The sequence below is a fragment of the Diabrotica virgifera genome, chromosome 2, assembly GCF_917563875.1.
Source record: "Diabrotica virgifera virgifera chromosome 2, PGI_DIABVI_V3a".
Lineage (NCBI taxonomy): Eukaryota > Metazoa > Arthropoda > Insecta > Coleoptera > Chrysomelidae > Diabrotica > Diabrotica virgifera.
This window is the reverse complement of record NC_065444.1, coordinates 26,591,380-26,613,237: the sequence shown is the minus strand read 5'-3', so window position 1 is coordinate 26,613,237 and position 21,858 is coordinate 26,591,380. Positions and strand designations below refer to the sequence as shown.

At 32.7% G+C, this 21,858-nt stretch overlaps 1 protein-coding gene and 1 long non-coding RNA gene across 4 annotated transcripts in view; one reads left to right on the top strand and one right to left on the bottom strand.

Moving 5' to 3' along the window:
- LOC114332543 (Krueppel-like factor 5) overlaps window positions 1-21,858 on the top strand; it is a 663,198-nt gene that overhangs the window by 251,660 nt on the left and 389,680 nt on the right. The gene's annotated exons all lie outside the window — the stretch shown is intronic.
- LOC126879995 (uncharacterized) lies at window positions 149-3,794 on the bottom strand. 2 transcript variants are annotated; one of them, XR_007696372.1, is made up of 3 exons: window positions 2,878-3,794; window positions 2,643-2,796; window positions 149-1,024 (listed from the first exon to the last, which is right to left on the bottom strand). It is a non-coding gene; the product is annotated as an uncharacterized LOC126879995 (long non-coding RNA). The 2 variants fall into 2 exon arrangements; XR_007696371.1 differs by having other exon boundaries at window positions 151-1,024; window positions 3,351-3,792.

The window sequence follows — 21,858 nt, the reverse complement described above, 5'->3', positions numbered from 1 at the left end:
CGATTTCCGAAATGGAAATCAAAACGTCAAATAAACCTATTTTAAAGTGAATCATGTGGCTTATTCACAATAAAAATAGTAAATTTCATTATGATTTCAAGAATTTCCGAAGTTTCTACAAAGACCTAAAAACTTCATATTAACCCTAATAACACAAAACATTCCATGAATGTTCCTAGAATGTACTCACAGGACATTCCAAACATTCCTGGAATGTCCCCAAATGCACACGAATGTCCCTGGAAAGTCCCTGGAATGTGCTGTGTCAGCATTTTAAATATTCTTAGAATGTTCTGTTGGAACATTCCATGAATGTCTACGAATGTTCTTTGGACATTCACAGTATATGTTTTAGACTGAATGTCTTGTTGGAACATTCCATGAATGTTCTTTGGACATTCACAGTATATTTTTTAGACTGAATGTCTTGTTGGGACATTCCATGAATGTTCTTTGGACATTCACAGTATATTTTTTAGACTAAATGTCTTGTTGGAACATTCCATGAATGTCTACGAACGTTCTTTGAACATTCACAGTATATTTTTTAGACATTCTCTGAAATATATCGTCAGTGCTGTGACAATACCTCCTATATCTTTTTTCATGAGGTTTGCAGGAGACGAAAAACATTTTTTAAGGTCACCTCCTGTTTGCATACGTAAGTTCTGGCTTGTTTTGTAGTAAATAGATAGTTAAATTTACTGCAAAACAAGTCAAAAAATATATGAAAACAGGAGGTGGCCCAAACAAGTTTTTAGTCTATCTTACAAATCTCATGAAAAAACAGATAGGAGGTATTGTCACATCACTGACGATATGTGGCCATACCAAATAATGCATGCTTGATAAATATAAACATTTTTATTGCAAAAAATCTTTTCATACATTTTTTTAATGTAATTTACTGATATTCCTATAAAAAAATGTGTCACATTTGCTTTGTAAACCTTTCTTTTGCCTTTCATAGCCACATATTCCATTTCCTTCCTGGTTTTTTGTAGACCACTTCTCTCAGCTGATTCTAAAAGAAAATAAAATAAATGGTAATTTTTCTATCCTTTACAATTAACAATCAGAAGAAATATTTACAGGTAATAATATGCATATAATAATAATAATAAAATAAATAATAAATTAAATAATATTTAAATAAATAATAAATAATATTTAATAAAGAAAATAATAAAACATTTTGTATTTTGACAACGACATCCGATGTGGAAGTAGAAACCATAATAAAGTTATTTTTTCAAGTAAATTCTGGCTTATTTCCCCATTAAAATAGTTACAATAATTACAAAAATGCCACAAAGAAATAGCTTTTTCACAAACTAATAAGTATTTTGTTTTATTATATTTATTGTTTTTATTATTTACTTTAACTTAAGATTATAACTTAATTCTTGTTTTCTATTTCTGATGTTTTTATTTATTTGCATTCAATATTAATCTGTTTTCTTGTATAATCTACTTCGCAATAATTATGTGATATATTGGACTTAAAATGAATTCAAAAATTTTTTGTAATTGGGCAACAATGTCAACTTAGATCTCTGATGTAGATAATGAAGAACAACGGTATCTACAGTTGGAAAAATGAAAGAATAGGGCTTTTCATCAATTGTCATTTGTTTCGAGCTTCCGTCATGTGTCACATAATATTAATATATCTATGTCATATGTCTTTGGTTTGTATCTATTATTGTATATACCAATAACGTATGTCGTAGATATATTAATATTATGTGACACATGACAAAAGCTCGAAACAAATGACTGTGAATGAAAAGCCCTATACCCATGAACGATCACATCAATCACTTATTTTGTATTTGCTATCTTTTTCTATTTTAGAACAAATAGAAAATGATATAAAAACATTAAAAATAAAAAACTGGAGAAAAAAAGCATGAAACAGATCAGAGTGGAGAAGAATCCTGGAACAGGCCAAGACCCAGAAAGGGCTGTCGAGCCAATGATGATGATGATCTTTTTCTATAGGTAACAAACGTTTGTGATTTATAGAAAAAGACAGCAAATAGGGCTTTTCATCAACTGTCATTTGTTTCGAGCTTCTGTCATGTGTCACATAATATTAATATATCTACGTCATACGTCTTTGGTTTGTATCATTAGTATATGCTAATAACTTATGACGTAGATATAGTAATATTGTGTGACACATGACAGAAGCTCGAAACAAATGACTGTGAATGAAAAGCCCTATACAAAATAAGTGATTGATGTGATCGTTCATGGTTATAAGGTTTTTCATTCAGTCATTTGTTTCGAGCTTCTGTCATGTGTCACATAATATTAATATATCTACGTCATACGTTATTGATATAATCAATGATACAAACCAAAGATGTATGACGTAGATATATTAATATATGTGACACATGACAGAAGCTCGAAACAAATGACAATGAACAAAGCCCTATATTGCTTTTCATCGATTGTAATTTGTTTCGAGCTTCTGTCATATGTTATATAATCTGTGTATAATATTAATACAACACGGATTATACGACATATGACAGTAGCTCGAAACAAATGACTGTAAATGAAAAGCCCTATTCTTTAATTTTTCCAACTGTATATTGTAATTGTATTATTAATTGGGTTAAGCATATTACCTGTGTGATATAAGCTATTGGAACAGCACAGTCTCTCAAACGGTTGAAAGTGAAGTTCTGTCAATATCTTTTTCTAAAAAATGTTTTGAACATACTGCTCTATTAACAAATCTGATCAATACTTCATGCCTTCTTCGCAGGATCTTCTGGAAAGCTAAAAATACAAAATATATGCATTACTGAGCATTATTAACAAATTTTAGTTTTAAATAAAAAATATGATTAATGAACTCACAAAATATTATAAAAAGCAGCTTAGAAATTGTTTATTAGTATAGTCGTTTCCCTAGCCACAACTGGCTAGTGATTTTAGTAGGTAATTTTTTTGTTTTTGGCCATTTTTGCCAAAATTACTAACTATTTAGTTATTTTTTTGCCAATTTTACCAAATTGTCAAAATTATTTACTAAAATCACTAGCCAGTTGTGTCTGAGACTAAGTTTAGCGAACCGACTGTACTATTCATACTGTGTATTCATTAGTTGGTACTATTATAGTGTGTGGTCTACCATCCTGTTTATAAAGGCATACATTAGCAAAAACGCAAAAAAAAATTTAATTTTACAAATAATCCGTTTGTTATTATCTCTATTTACTATTTTAATTAGGAATAAGCAAGTTTGTGGCTTATTCGCAATTATTAAAATAATAAATGGATATTTTCTGAAATAGGGGCATGCCTTTGTTTACATATTTGCATATACTAACCTTTGAAACATTATTCCTGCAGATTTTTTATCTACATTGCTTCTGCTACTCCAACTGATTTTATGCACTATATTAATAATACTATTAAAGTTATTATAAAAGTATCCGAATTAAAAAATATTCTTAAAAAGCACAAATAAAAACAAACAACGATCACGCACGGCAAGGTGGCCAAGGCCAAGATGCATGTCAAGATGGCCGAACCGAAGTCTGAAGTGAGGTCATTGGTCGTTTTTAGTCACGTGATGCCCTCTCTAAGCACCATGCACAAATACATGCGCCGTGAATTTGAAAATGAACAGGAACATTGGTAGTATGTTCACAGAATGTCTTATGGTAACATTCCACGAATAATTTAATCAGATGTTCACCGAATGTTCCCTAAATGTCCAGGACATTCAAATATTGATAGAACTTTGGTAGTACATTCCTGGAATGTTGTGTGTTGTTAGGGAATTTAAATACGGGCCTGAGTTTCGTTTGGCATATTGAATATAAACTTAGATATTAACGTAATTACGAAAGTAAACAGTAATTTCACATATAAATCAAAATAATGGTGTAGGTGATTAGTGGCGGCTGATCGTTGCCTAGAATTGTGCGATGAATTAGGGACATATATTTAACTCAAATCTATATTTTTGTAGAATAGATTAGAAATTCAGCTCTAATTTTATATTCATAATGTCATAATTACCTCTGTCGCTGTATCGAGCCATCGAAAAATATCGTAATTAGAGTAGGCTATGAATAAAGATTCCTTCGGTTGGAAGGTTAGTCACTTGTCACTTCCACACATAAATAACTTGTTTTTCTCCTTTACATGCCGTCTTCAAATCGAAATGTGAATATCATCATCACTATGTTTACTATATCTACCGCTGTTCTGCTCTGAAAAGTTCTATGGAAATGCATTTAAACCAGTCCCTTAAATTCTTCAACCATGACACTCTCCCTGCTCCTCTACTCTTTTTCCTCTTATCTTTCGCAGTAACCGTACTTACATATCCCAGATATTGTAACTTTTTTATTTTTACTGTGTTTATTGTTTCGTATTATTTGCCCATTTCTCGCAATATTTCCTGTGTCCATACTGTATACTGTATTTATGTGTTCTTACTTCAGTGTCCAGCTTTCAAATCCATATTGCATTATCGAAAAAACGTACAATCTCAAAGATCTTTCTCTCAGGTATCTGAGAGTATAATCTATGCTTTTTATTGTAGATAATTGTTTTCATTTTTACAAATGTATTTCTTGCTATTTCTATCCTGGCCTTTATTTCTGTTGTTTGATTATCATTCAGTGCTACTTTAGTATGCAATTTAATCCGAGAATGCGGTCTACCTGTGCATATAGCTCTATTATAGTGTATGTATACGTATGTGTAACTGTAAGTATATTACCATAATCAGACACAAATTTTACTTCTGAATTAGATATTATTAAACAACTTGCATATAGTAACGGTTACTCCCCTACTTTGGTTGATAACATACTCATCAAACTAACGAATAAAAGGAACAGAGCTCTAGCTTATAATGCGGCCCCGGACAATTCCAATTCAGCAGTTATGTATATATCTATATCATACATAGGTTATCCTTAAGACCATATAGCTAAAATCTTAAATAACATTCCTAACTTAAAACTTTCATTTAAATGTACATAAAGATAACATCAAGTCTCTTTTTCTCATACTAAAGACAAAATTAAAAAAAACTTCAAAAAGTGGCATTTGCAATGTGACCTACGTGGGTAGAACGATGCGACCTTTGGATACACGTATCAAAGAACATCGGTCAAAGATCGATAAATCTAGCTTTCGTCATCATTTGCATGCATCGAAACATAGCTTTAGTCCCCAAAGATATAGTAGGATCCTACATAGCATACCTAATAGTAACTATACCAAAATGAATATACTAGAATACTAGAAGATCTAGAAATAAGCAGAGAAATGAAAAGAAACCATCAAAACTGTGTTAACACCCAGATTCAATTAAATTGTAAATTTGATGCTATGTATCTTTAAGAAATTTCTTTAATAATTTTGGTTTTGGAAAGTACTTAGCTGATAATAAATCATTTTTTTCCACCTACCTCTACCGAAAGTATACTTTTCCGGACCTGATTGTAGGGAGCAAAGTTGTACTTTCCTCCCTAGGGAGGAAAAGTAAAAGTGACGTCATGGTATTTCATTCATGAAATATAACTTATTGACGCCCTGTACAATATCTATTTTCTATTACGTAAGTATCTATACATTTTAACGTTTATTTAAAAACACTCTGTATTTTGCAGAATGGTAAAAAACAGTAAATTGTTACTCTGATTTAACAATGTTTACATTAATAATTTGACTTATATTTGACAGTTGACAGTTATATTGTACCTACTTGTTAGTTTTGGTTCTAATAAATTTTGTTGGTTAGTTACATAAATAAATTAAGTAAAAGTGAAAAAATGACTAAAAAGGGGTAGTAAAAGTGAAAAAATGACTTGTTATTTGAGGAAGGTGGAAAAACCATATGTATAACATGGGAGTAAAGTGCCTTTTCCTCTCTTGAATGATTACTGCCCTCCGCTACGCGTCGGGCAGTAAACTTCATTCTCGGGAGGAAAAGTAGCACTTTCCTCCCTTGTTATACAAATAGCTATTACACACTATCAATTTTTTTTAAGAACATACACTTGTTTGCCCTTTTGACCTACTAGAAATGTGTACAAGTCTTTCAGTCTTTTCCAAAACGTGGAAGTAACTAGAAGGATAAGAAATGGAGCGGAAATAATATTAACTTAAACTCGTCAAAAGACGAAAACTTAAAAAGGTGGCTTAAAAACTTAAGGAAATGGTTCGAATGCAGTAGTACAGAGCTATATAGAGCGGCAGTCAACAGGTCCACATAGCCATAATGATTTCCAAACTTCGATAGAAGATGGAACTTAAAGAAGAAGAATGGGATGCAAGAAACTCTTGTAAAAAATATTTATTCACAAGTAATAAACATTTGGAGAAAAATAAATGTAAAATGAAAGGGGACTACTAATTAACAAAAAAAATGTACTCCAACTATTTACAAAACTTTAACCTACTTATTTACAAAATGATACAGCCTATACTAAAATCACAATTAAGATGCAGTAGAAATAAACAAACCAGGACACTTCCATGTTACCAGGAGCACTCCCGAATAATGATTTACAATGTATAAACTTAGTAAATCATGATTTGGGAGTGTTCCCTGTAACATTCAACGTATCTTGGTTTGTTTATTTCTAGTGCATCTTGAAATAAACTAAACTATAGTTATTATGAAAGAAAAAATTCATACACCTTAATTTAAGGGGAGATGCAGTCAATGATTCTAGCTTAAAGTCATTCAGGCACAGTGACCAAGAAGAATATGGTGTTGAAAACAAATATGTAGTACCTACTATAAATTAATATCTTGACTGAACCATCAACTTAAATAATAGATGACAGACATTATAAAACATTCCCTTTCAATAAAGCGAAGACTGACATGACAGAACGGACTTGCCAACTGACAAATATTCTGTATCCCTAGTTATGCTCATAAAATGTGTATCTATGGTTTATTGTGTTTAAAGACGGGAAAAGATAAGGATAGAAAATATATGAAAGCTTAAACATAATATTTAGTTGATAAAAGATTTCAGCGCCAACTTTTTTTTAAAGAAAAATAGTAAAACAAAACAAGTTAACAAATAAATAAAATCAGGAGATATTTTAATAAAATAATCATTTAAATAAAAATAACAAACATGTGACGTTTAAACGTTATAAAATCCAAAAAAAATAAATCACAGAAGGAGGTAGAAAAAACTTCTTCAAATCTTCACCGGAATAATTTAAAGCCTCGATTTGAAATGGAGAGAACGTAAACATTTTAAGTGTTGTAACGTTTTTGGTTGTTAGTGAATTCTTCTTATGAGAAATGTCAAGTAACATAATTCAATATTTTTCAAACTGTAGTAAAATGATAACGCTATAAATTAAGCCATAAATTTAATAGTTACAAAATATTTATTCAAATGTACATTTTTAATACAATATTAATTTTACTAATCTGTCATTTCTGACCCCTCATAAATATAAAAATACCAATTAAATTTTTAAAAATTGTTTAAAAATTAAAAACTTCAAAATTATTCGATTTTTATGCTAAATACATACAAAATGTACTTTCTATTTGCAATGATCTCGAGGTTTTATTGAAGCTGTCGATTTTTTATTTGTTCTTATATTAAAAAATGCTGTCAGCTGCATGTTTATGCACCATTCTTAACGTCTTAAAATGGGTTCAAGTGCCTTCTTCAAATAAATGAAAATGAAATGGTAATAACACTAAACTTGTAAGTAAAAATCGCAAGAGAAATCCTTACTTTCTCAGAGTATGTACTTAATATGTACCAATAACTTAATTCATATTTTTAGATATTTACAGACATTGTTTGTATTTTGTATAGCGTCGTACTAATTATACTGGGTCTCCCGAAAATATTGGTCATAAATTATACCACACATTCTGGGCTCAAAAATAGTTCGATTGAACCTAACGTACCTTAGTACAAATGTGCTCATAAAATAAGTTACAGCCCTTTGAAGTTACAAAATGAAAATTGATTTTTTTTAATATATCGAAAATGTTATAGGTGTTTTGTTCCCTTAAACCCCCCAAACTTTTGTGTACGATCCAATTAATTTATTATTGTGGTACCATTAGTTAAACACAACGTTTTTAAAAATTTTTTGCCTCTTAGTATTTTTTCGATGAGCCAGTTTTTATCGAGATGCGGCATCTTTTTTAATATATTTATATAAAATTTTTATGGGGGTTTTGTTCCTTTAAACCCCCCAAATGTTTGTGTACGTTCTAATTAAACTATTATTGTGGTACCATTAGTTAAACAGAGCGTTTTTAAAACTTTTTTGCCTCTTAGTCTTTTTTTGACAAGCCACCTTTTATCGAGATGTGGCTTTTTTTTCAAAATATACCTTCTTCTTCTTCTTCTTTTATATAGGCAGTACTGTCTGTTTTCTTCAACGGTGCCTTTCATTCTGCCCCTAAGTTGTCATTCCATCTTTTCTTTGGGCGTCCTATACTTCTCCTGCCTAACGGCGACTTGTCCCTGGCTATTCTTACTATCCTTGATTCAGACATCCTGCTTATGTGCTCATTCCACTCTTCTTTTCTGTTCTTTACCCAGGTATTTATATTGTCTACCCCACATATGCGTCTGATTTCCTCACTTCTTACCCTATCCTGTAGTCCTTTTCCAGCAATCCTTTTTAAGATCTTCATTTCGTTGATTTCCAGATGTCTTCGTGTTTTGCTTGTATAATCTGTTCGCTAAACTCAGACGCAACTTTCTAGATATTTTAGTAGGTAATTTTGCCAATTTTCATAAAATTGGCAAAAAATAATTACTAAATAGTTAATAATCACTAAATAGTTAGTAATTTTGCAAATTTTTGCAAAATTGGCAAAAAACAAAAAAACTATCGACTAAAATATCTAGCCAGTTGCGTCTGAGTTTAGCGAACCGACTATATCTGGTCTTGTTTCGGCCGTGTAAGTCATAACTGGCCTAATAACTGACTTATATATTCGGGCCTTTGTTTTCAATCTTAGGTGTTTGTTTTCCCAAATTGTGTCGTTTAGGCATCCGGCCGTTCTACTGGCTTTAATTATTTGGTCTTTTACCTCTTCTTCGATATTATTCTCGGCTGAAAGATTAACTTCCAGATATTTGAAAATATATAATATACCTAAATATACATAAAAATGTAAATTGTAAATAAATTTTCAGATTGTTAACAGGTCTCTATAATCGTACTTAACCATATACAAATATGTAGTAGATTCGACAAATATTCAAAATATGTCGATAAACACTGGCTTATCGAAAAAGTACTAAGAGGCAAAAAAGTTTTAAAAACATTGTGTTTAACTAACGGTGACACAATAATAATTTAATTGGAACGTACACAAAAGTTTGGGGTGTGTAAAAAGACAAAACCCCCATAAAATTTTTAGGGGGTGCACAAATTTCACTTTAATTTTTTTTAAGATGTTGCTGCCATAAGAATACCACATGTCCATTTTCAATAAAAAATATCTAAGAGTTTTCGATATATGAAAAAAATCGATTTTCATTTTGTAACTTTAAAGGGCTGTAACTTTTTTTGTGCACTATTGTATATAGGTAAGTGAGGTTCAATCAACCTATTTTTGACCCCAGAATCTGTGGTATAATTTATGACCAATCTTCTCGGGACACCCTGTATAAATAAATTGAATTAAAATTTATCTCTTCAGGAACTATAAGATTTTGAATAGTCTAGGAATGCGCGGTACTTGATGAACATCTTCTTCACGTGCCACTCCTAGCGGAGATTGGAAATTATCATGGCCACTGCGACTTCGTTAGTAGCGCGCCTAAAAAGTTGAATCGAACTACACCCGAACCATTCACGTAGATTTCGAAACCACGATATTTTTCTTCTTCCCGCACTTCTTTTGCCCTTAATTTTGCCGTGCATGATATTTCTTAAAAGTTCGTACTTTTCACCCCTCATAATGTGCCCCAAGTATTCCATCTTTCTAGTTTTTATCTCATTTATAGTGTTAGTGAGGCGGTCCATCCATGAAATTTTGAGAATGCGCCTATAGCACCATATCTCGAATGCTTCGATGTTTTTTATGGTCGACTGTTTTAGTGTCCAAGACTCAACTCCCTATAACAGGGTGAAAAAGACATAACATCGCAGCATTCGTATTCGTAACTTTATGTTGATATCACGATTGCAAAAGAGTTTGCGCATTCTCTTGAAGACTGATCTGATCTAGCAATTTCTATTCTCCATTGAACACATTATATTCAAAAGTAATGTTTTCTAAAACAAAATCCAAAAAGGAAGGAATTAACTAAGTGACGAGGGAGTACTGAACAGATTGAAAAATACTACGAATAGCTTATAAATAAACTAACCACAATGAAATATGGGGAAAATGAAGAACTGAAGAAACATACTGATAAAAACGACCAGAGGAGAGACCGTCCAATGAAAAAGAAATCAAAGAAATAATAGAGAATCTGAAGTAAAGTAAGAGGCAAGGAAAGGATGAAGTATAAGGTAAATGGTTCAAATATAATGGAGCACCAGTACTAATTATTAAGCTTTTGGAAAAGTTGCTGAAAAAATTGGGAACAAGAACATTTACCGAAAGCACGAATTTTAATGGAGGACCTTTACCGATCGATAGCATTTTCCTGAATGGATGGTTAGACGTGGAATAGAAGCGTGGCCTTCAAGGTGACCAGACATTACTCCTATGGATATCTCAATCTGTGACATTTTAAAGAACAGAGTTTTAGCTTGCTCGCAGTATTAGTTTGAGATGAATGGTATTGAGATGAATGGTGAACATTTTGCACATTTTTTGTAAATACAATATGTAGATATTTTTTGCAAATTTGTAAGCTGACTTACGCCCACCCGTGTATAGGTGTAGTATATTTTAGATACTAAAGAAAAAATAAAAGAACAAATACTATTTAACAAAGTGCAGTAATGATTAAAAAATTTCTTTGTAGACCCGCTACTAATTGATAATATCATCAAACCTACAAACTATAATACAAAGTTCCGGACAGGATAAACATGTTTAAATTCTATTTTATTTATTGTTTAAATATTTTAAATTATAGGTTGCAAGCTGCTAGTTATTAAAAATACATTTGGAAAGGCCAGTAGCAGTAGATGATGTTAAAATGTCAAAGATTGCTATAAAGATATATTGCTTTGGGCGGGTACTGTTAAATAAATGTGTATATCATTGGACAAGGTTATTTAAAACCTAACGATGAAAAGGCGTTGAGATAAATAATCAAATTCTTTTGTTTGTAATAAATTAGGAAATGAATTTGTGTGATTTTTCTAGGCCAAAGCATCTATATAGTTGTTTCGAATTAACACTGAATAATCTAGTTGCTGGGAAAAGTATTAAGTGTTTATTTAAATATTTTGTTTTTCTCTGTTTATAAAATTCAGACGAGTCTAAACTACAAAGGAAGAAACAGTACTTCCTCTTTAGATTCTCTTGTCAGCCCTTTAGAGATGGAATCTTCGTTCCTCTTCTGTTTTTACCCTGTTATTAATGTTGTCCACCTTGCATCCCGTCGTAGCTATACAGGGTGTCCAAAAACTCTACCGACAAACGAAGACAGGAGATTCCTCAGATAATTTTAAGACAATTTAACCCAATTCACCTAGTCCGAAAATGCTTCCTAAGGGAGCTAGAGCTCTTTGAAGATGGCGCCATCTAATTAGTTTTTCTTAAATACCTCCAGAACACTTCTATTTAGAAGAACGAAAATTTGTATACTTATTTACTTTCCAGAAATAAATCGATTCCATCCATTGCGAATTTCTAGTACCGGTCATAGGCGTCCGTTTTGGGTAGGGCAACGGTTATTTTATCGCATAACTTTTTGTCTTTAACTTTTAAGCATTTTTGATAATGGATTATTAAATTGTGAGGTATTCTATTACTAAAAGATACTCTTACTTTAAGTCGGTAGGACACACCGTTTTCTAGAAAAATCGATTTAAAAGTTTTTAGTTTTGGAAATTTGAAAAAAAAAATTGAAAAAATAAAAAAAAAACGATGTATTTTACCAACTTAAAACCTTTTAAACTTTTAGTACTCGAATATCGCATAATTGAATAATCTAGTATCAAAAATACTTAAAAATTAAAGATAATAAAGTTATGTTATAAAATGACTGTTGACCTACCCAAAACGGACGCCTATGACCGGTACTAGAAATTCGCCATTAATGAAATCGATTAATCTCTGGAATATAAATAAATGTACCAGTTTTCATCTTTCTAAATAATTTTTTTTGAATCTTCTTTTTTGAAATTCAAAGAACGAAAAATTTTCAAATCGATTTTTCTAGAAAACGGTGTATCCTATCGACTTAAAGTAAGAGTATCTTTTAGTACTAGAATACCTCACAATTTAATAATTCAGAGTCAAAAATGCTTAAAAATTAAAGACAAAAAGTTAGGCGATAAAATAACCGTTGCCCTACCCAAAACGGACGCCTATGACCAGTACTAGAAATTCGCAATACATGGAATCGATTTATCTCTAGAAGATAAATAGGTGTACCAATTTTCGTTTTTCTAAATAGAAGCGTTCTGGAGGTATTTAATAAAAACTAATTACATGACGCCATCTTCAAAGAGCTTTAGCTTCTTTAGGAAGCATTTTCGGACTAGGTGAATTGGGTTAAATTGTCTTAAAATTATCTGAGGAATCTCCTGTCTTTGTTTGTCGGTAGAGTTCTGGACACCCTGTATATCTGCACTTCTAGCTCTGCCCCATCGATTTTTCAAAGGGTTTTCATCTCTGCCGTTTCTAGCATTATTTTTGTACTCTCTGTATTAGATCGTGTCTTTGTCGTGTTTGTCATTATTGGTTTGATGACTGTTTTGTAAATTCTGCATCTGTTTACTTTATTCGGTTGATCTTCCTATTCTCTTTCGAGGTTTCCATAGCTAGATAGTGTAATTCCTAGATATTTAAACTCCATGCCTTGTTCTATTATCTCCAGCTCTAATTACATCTTAGTAGATTTGCTACTGCATTAAGCCTATTTTGCGGAAAATAACATGTTAAATTTTCTGGCGGTTATATTAAATTGGTGCAGCATACTTTGTAAATCATCTCCACTGTGAGAGATTAGTATTGCATCGTCTGCATAGCAGTTTATTTTAGGTTGGTTTTATTCCATTTGATATCCTTTTTTAGTTCTTACTTTTTTATTATTTCATCCAATATCAAGTTTAACAATAGAGGACTCAGGGAATCCCCCTGTCTGGGAGTCCTCCAAGAAAACCTGAGAGGTTAGAGCGCGAAGCTTTTCGCTGTGAGCCGATCTTGCGCCTCAGCGCGCGCTATTAAAATATCGATATCTTGTAAAGATTAACATTAACAAATTAATGTATAATTTTTTTAGGACAATTATTTCTTCAAACGGGCATAACTTTAATACAAATAAAGATAAAGTAATGTAACAAACCTTGTTTGAAAGCTTATGAATTAAGCTTTAAAATGAGACTTTGCATGCTTAGAAGCCGAGTTACGATCGAAAAGCTTCGAAAAATACTTATTTTACAAATTGCAATTTGCATTAGGCACTAATTTTATAATATCTTGAGTTCTAAGTATTGGATTTAAGTTTGGTAAAAGCTATTTTCTTTGTTTTCTATTAAGGAATAAATTTGATTAAAAAAAATTTTATCTCTTTTAGTTTATGAGCTAGGGCCTTATAAACAATTTATAAACAATTAAATTGTTTATAACAATTTTTTGACCACTCCGATCAAAATCCATACTCGAAATTCGTAATCAGCAGCCAAAAATCTATAAGAAACCTTGCTCATCAGAATTGAAAAGGCTACGCTACGGTGACCTCTACTTGACGCCTAGACTAATACACGTTGTAATTAAGTATGTACTTATAGGTGACCACACCGGAATCAATGAAATCACAATGAAAACACACGATAACTGTAACCCGATTTCTAAAAAATATTTCAGATTTCTCAGATTCAGATTCCTAAACGCTTTTAATAATTTTTACGTAGGTTTCTTTTTAATGATTCTAGTTTTTTGCTTATCCATAATAAGCATAAATATCTAAACCAGTAGCCAATATGTATTGCGTTAGCACCTGTGTATGACACCTTTTACAAACATACTACATTAACTATGTAATAAAGTAACGTTTCTGCCTCACCTTATTATACAATAAGATTGATTGAGCCATAATAAAAATATAACATTGAATTATCCCAGAATCAGATAACTCAAGTAATTCAATAATCAACAATTCATAAAACGCTTTTGTAATTTATTTTTAATCCAGATCCGTTTCTCCCATTAACAAACTATTAAACTGAATGTTCGCGTACTATTTTCAAAAGCAGTATTTTAGTAACCACGAATTTATCCCTTATGCTTTATTTTTATACTGAAAATGACGTATAATATAACCCAAAAAAAAGGAAATTTAGACGTGAACCAGGGTGCATTTTCTTAAAAATCAAATTTTCCTTAAATTTTTCGTTAATAACGCCTACTGTTATGCTATTTTCTGCAGGTTCCTTATCGTGAACACTACTAAACTTTCAAGTGGCATGAAGGAAAAAATCACGGATACTGAACTATTAATCGTTGCTATTAACAATACATGTTTAAGTCATAGTTAACACCCTTAACACGTTGACGGACAGTGCGACAAATGCATAAGCAAGTGTTGTGACACGATATATATGTATTTTGCAAAGTAGAATAGGGAAATTGCTGAATTTCTTTTAGTGCTTTTAGTTTATGAAAACAATAAATTTTAACAGTTTTGTAAACATGTGAACGATGACCATGGACATCGTGTAACATTTATGGACCTGTAGATGTAACGTGACATTTTTTGTCACAGCTCGGTATTTTAAAAATGTCGTCTACAGACGTCGTGCTACATGACACCAATGGAAATTAGACGTCTATAAACGTTCTGTTCGCCAACGTGTTAAGCACCACTAGCCTTTATGCCAAAATTAAAAAAAAAATAGAATCAGAACTCCTCTATCCATGCATAAAATGATACAAGGGAGAAAATCATCGCAGCACATGCCATTTTCTCAACAAAAGAAAATTCAATTTACCTAGGAAAATTCCCTAGGAATCCCCACAGTTTTCACATATTCATCTTTCCTTAATGAGATCTTTCAGTACTCACAAATTCACAAGGAATAAAATCGTGGTTGAACTTGGTCGGATATCCGACGGTCTTATATTGTGACTGTAACGTCGTTGTATTTGATGCTCCAGGTAACAAAATACAGTCGAAGACAAAGGTTCGCATTTAAGAAATTTTTATTTAGAATCAAAACATACAAAAGATAAGATAATTAGCCTTAATTACTCATTAATTTCGTTAATAAAATACATTTATAACCTACCCATCGAACTTTCGGTTCGGGTCGATGTGGCGATATTTGGTACATGAATGAATACTACCGACGATCGCGTGGATTAGGAATTACCTTTATTAATATGAAATGGGCATAAGGAGAGGACATCTCGCTCAATTCGCCAGGGGGAAAGACATGTAAGGAAATACGATCACCACTCGTATAGAATAGGTAAAAGGAAAAACCGTCGGATTCGTTCAACGCACCAAAACGACGGGGGAAAATGGTCGGGATAACTCACCACTTATACCTTGTTGTTGTTTATTATTCTTCGATCAACGCTCCAAGAATAATAATCCAACTAGGCTTTTCGTTCCGTCTTTTATATCATCCGAGACGGTATAACAACACGTTTTGCTTAAACCATTGGCGTACTCTAGACGATAAAATTATGTTATCGTCACATGACTCTTCTTGTCGAGTACAGTCTCCCTTTAATAAACCCTCAATTTTGGTTATTGCTTTTGGTATTGGTTAATGCTTTTGAGCTCACATTTGGCGTGTAAAAACTCATTATTTTATATCCCCCCATAATATTATTAGGCCCTTGAAGATATAGCAAACGTCACCGGCATCCTTTGGAGATCCATAAACTGATCACCTCAGATTGGTAAGCTAGTCACCAGCATTTTTTACCCAAAGGCTCTGGTTTTATAAGGCGCAAATAGTTTTTCAGGATAATTCGCAATATAATGAGATATAAATGCGACGAAGTTAGAGGTAAAAATCAATTTGATTTCAGACACAGATTAAGTATTAAAGAGTTAATAATCTCCTTTATAGAATCTGAACAAGCATTTGATAGGGCCCAACAGATGGGCTGTTTGAGTATCTAGAGATAGTCAGAAGAGATCATAGAGATCTAATGTTTGTAAACCATTTAGCTTGAACAAAAGGAGCTGTTTTAGTACACGATATTGAAACCGAAGAAGTTTTCATCGAAACAGGGAATTACACCGGCTTATCTCTTGTTATATAAGTGATACCGTTTTGGCGTTATTTGATACTTTTGGAAATATATATATATATCCGGGGTGTCATATCGGCTGACGCCGCATCCCCACACCTAACCGCCATCTATTTCTATCCTGGGCATCTTCCTCTTCCAAATCTCGGTGTTCCATGGCCTTCCTTATCGTGTCATTCCAGGATAGTCTTGGTCTTCCCCTTTTCTTCCTACCTGGGGGTTTCCATTTCAGGAGTTTCTTTGGCCATCGTTGGTCGTCCATTCTAAGTAAGTGACCGAACCATTTTAGGCTTCTTCTCTCGAGCCTGTCTACCGCTGTATCGTGTGCCTGCATCCTTCTTCTTATTTCTTCGTTACGTATTCTGTCCAATCGGGAGATTCCAGCGCTTCTACGTATGTAGTCCATTTCCACAGCATTGATCCTTCTTCTGGACTCTGCTGTTAATGTCCAGACTTCGCTTCCATACATGAGTACCGATTCCACAAATGTCTTCCCTATTCTTAATTTTGTAGTTCTGGATATATTTTTATCCCACCACACGGAATTCAAGCAACCTACTACCTTCCTACTTTGTTCAACTCGCCTTTGAATTTCTTTGTTGCCTAGGCCTTCTCTGTTTATTACAGCTCCCAGATATTTGAATTCTTCAACCTGTTTAATTGATGTGTTCTCTGTAATTAGGATTTCAAAGTGGGCGTCAGAATTCACGACTTTTGGAAATGCTAGGCGATTTTGAACACTTGGTAAATTTAAAAAATCTTAACAACAGTAAAAGCTAAAAACTTGAGTGTGTTGGCAAGCATTGCATAGAAGAAGAAAGAAGCTTAATTTTCTACACGCGCAAAGCTCTACAGTTCATGGCATCATTAGCAGAAAGGTGGTATTTTTACGTATAGCCCTCATATTTCTGTAACAGCGGATTTCCACAATTCATCTCTGCCCTATTTATTCTGTCTCGGTTTTATAGTATCTTCTATGTTCTTGTCTGATTTACCTTCCTTTTCGTACCTTCCTTTTCTTACAAGTCTGAGCAGAGTGTACTTTTAGCATGAGCATAGCTATTTTTTATAATTTTCGTATATCTGTAGGTATTAGTATAAGAGCTGTGAGACATTTTTGAGTAGGTATTTTAGGCAACCTAAAAATTTTTCAGGTGACTTTTCCATGATAGCCCAATACAAAAATGCCGGTCTGGCTGGAGGGTAGCGGTTATTTTCCCCAAAAATCCCCCCAAAGTTAAAAAAAGGTTAAAAATTGTTATTACAAAAAATATCATTGACGTGACTTTAAAGTAAATTTAAATATTCAAATATAAAGAAAATAAACAGGCCAGGTGATTTGAGGGCGATTTTAACTCTGCAAGATACTTGCATGGGCGTCCCAGCACTATTTTCAGGGGATGCATCTGAACTTCAGAAGATTTCATCTGAATCTGTACATACTATTAACGAGTATAAAATATGCAACTATACATGCATAGCTATGTACATTCCTTCCGGCCAGGGACGTGCAATTGTTTATTTTGACAGGGTATTTTTTAATATTAAAAATAAATATTCTAAAAAAGACAGGTTTTTTTTTTGGTGAAATTTTCCAACTGCCATGTGATCAAACAAATTACGCGTGCATATAAATGAAAAGCGCTATAGGTAAGCACCAGTGTGAGAAAGAGCGTATATCGATAGCTGTTTGCGTCCTCTGTTGTAACTGAGCGAGTCCGTTCGCTCGAGAAAAATCACGTAACCTGGCGATACCCATGTTGTTGTAAGTAACTTTTTTTTAATTAAAGGAAAATAATAGGGACTATACAATAGATTTTGCAAATATGATAGAAAAAGACAAATTTAATGTTATAAATATATATTCAAGTATATTCAAATGGGAAATAAGCCACAATTTTACCTAAAAATGATTTTATTAACGTTTCGACGCCCAAGTCGGGTGTCGTTGTCAAAATACAAAATAATACTAAATAAACAAAAATGTTGACATTGGAAAGTGCAAGAAACCTAGCGCAAGATCGGAAAGCATGGAGACTACAATGCCAAACTCAACTCCACCAGCCTTACACCTAAAGGTAGAAAGGCTTAGGACTAAGTAAGTAAAAAGTAAAAAAACAAAAATGTTGTTGCTTAGTAAAAAATTCTTCTAATAATTTATTTAATCTGACTCATTTCTATCGGCAATTCAGACACGTATTATACATTTTAAAGTAGACGACTTTAAAATGATATTGCCAATATTGATGAGTTGCGTTTCTGGGACGACTTTACTAAAAGATAGTTCATTCGATTACATGAAACCAATCCCAACTCAAGAATATCCGCCACAAAAAATCATAGCATGTGATCTGTCTTTAAAAAGACAACCAAATGCAACGGTGGCACTGAAATTCTCGCGTTAGAGATTCCATAGTAAATTACGAGGGAAAACCAGGAAAAACCTCGTGATACTATCAAGACCATTAGACGTTAGAGTAAATTAACATCAGTCTTATATAAAAAATAGAGAATTTGATAGATCTCAAATATGTCAACACGCATGGGATAATGAACATAGAGTTCAGTGGAGAGATTCAAGTATAGTCCTAAAAGAAGCAGATAGTAAAAAGAGAAAAATCAAAGAAGCGGCTCTAATTATGCTAAATGAAACCAGTTGTGTCGCAAATTCCTCGGTAGAATGCAGTAGGATGTGGTTACCCATATTAAAGGAGGAAGTCAATAGAAAGAAAATACCACAATTAGTAAATCAGTAACATATCGAGTTAGTACATATTTAGTATTTTAGTATTATTTTAAATTTAAAATATCAAGTCAGAATTTGGTATTAGTTTTGAGAGTAAACTAAATGTAAACCCAAATACTTACGATGTCGGGATAGTATCACGAGGTTTTTCCTGGTTTTCCCCCGTGATTTACTATGGAATCTCTAACGCGAGAATTTCAGTGCCACCGTTGCATTTGGTTGTCTTTTTAAAGACAGATCACAAGCTATGATTTTTTGTGGCGGATATTCTTGAGTTGGGATTGATTTCATGTAATCGAATGAACTATCTTTTAGTAAAATCGTCCCAGGAACGCAACTCATCAATATTGGCAATATCATTTTAAAGTCGTCTACTTTAAAATGTATAATACGTGTCTGAATTGCCGATAGAAATGAGTCAGATTAAATAAATTATTAGAAGAATTTTTTACTAAGCAACAACATTTTTGTTTATTTAGTATTATTTTGTATTTTGACAACGACACCCGACTTGGGCGTCGAAACGTTAATAAAATCATTTTTAGGTAAAATTGTGGCTTATTTCCCATTTGAATATACTTGATTATAAAAATGCCACAAGAAAATAGCTTCAGAACAAAATATAAATATATAGGTAGAAAAGTATAAAACTATAAACTAAATTAATTCTGTGTCCGAATCTTGTACTTCTTCTTCAAACTACTCATCTGAGCTTAAATATTAATTATCTTTTTCTTCGTCAGACTCCCCTCGAGACCCAGATTCCTCTTCTACCTGATCTGTAAATAGTTGCAATATGTATTTAAAGTTAATTAAAAATTAATTAGTGATTAATTAATTGAGTTGCTACGTATTCTTACTTATATATCCAATACTTAATAATTTTCCTTATATAACCAATCACATCAGGTTTTTATTTCTTAGTATATGACCAAAGTAGCTCATTTTTTCCTTCATAGTGTTGAGTATTTCTTTTCCTTTTCATCTTTCTTAATGTTTCCGTGTTTGCTACGTGTTGTGTCCATGATATTTTTTACATTATTCGATAACACCACATCTCAACAATGGCAAGTCTTTCTTCAGATGCGCCCGTGATTGTGCAGGCTTCGACTGACGAGTCTGACGAAGAAGAAGAGAATGAATATTTAAGCTCAGATGAGGAGTTTGAAGAAGAAGTACAAGATTCGGGCACCGAATTTATTTAGCTTATAGTTTTATACTTTTCTACCTATATATTTATAATAATAAATTTGTCTTTTTCATATCATATTTGCAAAATCTATTGTATAGTACGTATTATTTTCCTTTAATTAAGAAAAAGTTACTTAAAAAAAATAAAAATGTATACCATTTTTATTCAGTTGCAATGCGAAGGCAAAACAATCTTACTTTTCAATTAGAATACGGAGTGCAGTCCAGTCCCTTGAACCGCGATTTTCGGCTCTTATTGGAGCCTTCATCGGAAGGAACGTAGGCACTGTTCTCCATATTTTAACTGATTCGTATCGAGAGGTTTTCCCACCCATTGCAACTGAAGTGATGATAGTAGGTGGCTAGCGCCATCTGGCATTGAAAGACGAAGTAGTTTTCAATCCTAATAGTAAATTATTAATATCGAAAATATTAAAAATATTACTAAAAGATTTTTAAATTGAAAACTTATTGGTACACTTTCCTGGTGACACCTCCAAGACTTCTACAATTTGCAAGTCAAATGGATGCTGCAGTGAAGACGAGAGGGAAGGAATTCTACACTATGCAATTCACATCCCCTGTCTGCAGCTGGTAAAGTTCCAACGGAAAAATGCACCTAGTTACTCTACGGAGTAATACGACTATAAAATAAAAATGTATACCATTTTTATTCAGTTGCAATGCGAAGGCAAAACAATCTTACTTTTCAATTAGAATACGGAGTGCAGTCCAGTCCCTTGAACCGCGATTTTCGGCTCTTATTGGAGCCTTCATCGGCAACTGTAGGCACTGTTCTTCATATTTTAACTGATTCGTATCGAGAGGTTTTCCCACCCATTGCAACTGAAGTGATGATAGTAGGTGGCTAGCGCCATCTGGCATTGAAAGACGAAGTAGTTTAAATCCTAATAGTAAATTATTAATATCGAAAATATTAAAAATATTACTAAAAGATTTTTAAATTGAAAACTTATTGGTACACTTTCCTGGTGACACCTCCAAGACTTCTACAATTTGCAAGTCAAATGGATGCTGCAGTGAAGACGAGAGGGAAGGAATTCTACACTATGCAATTCACATCCCCTGTCTGCAGCTGGTAAAGTTCCAACGGAAAAATGCACCTAGTTACTCTACGGAGTAATACGACTATAAAATAAAAATGTATACCATTTTTATTCAGTTGCAATGCGAAGGCAAAACAATCTTACTTTTCAATTAGAATACGGAGTGCAGTCCAGTCCCTTGAACCGCGATTTTCGGCTCTTATTGGAGCCTTCATCGGCAACTGTAGGCACTGTTCTTCATATTTTAACTGATTCGTATCGAGAGGTTTTCCCACCCATTGCAACTGAAGTGATGATAGTAGGTGGCTAGCGCCATCTGGCATTGAAAGACGAAGTAGTTTAAATCCTAATAGTAAATTATTAATATTGAAAATATTAAAAATATTACTAAAAGATTTTTAAATTGAAAACTTATTTAAACTATAATATATAATAATTACTCTAACGTTTCGAGGCACAAC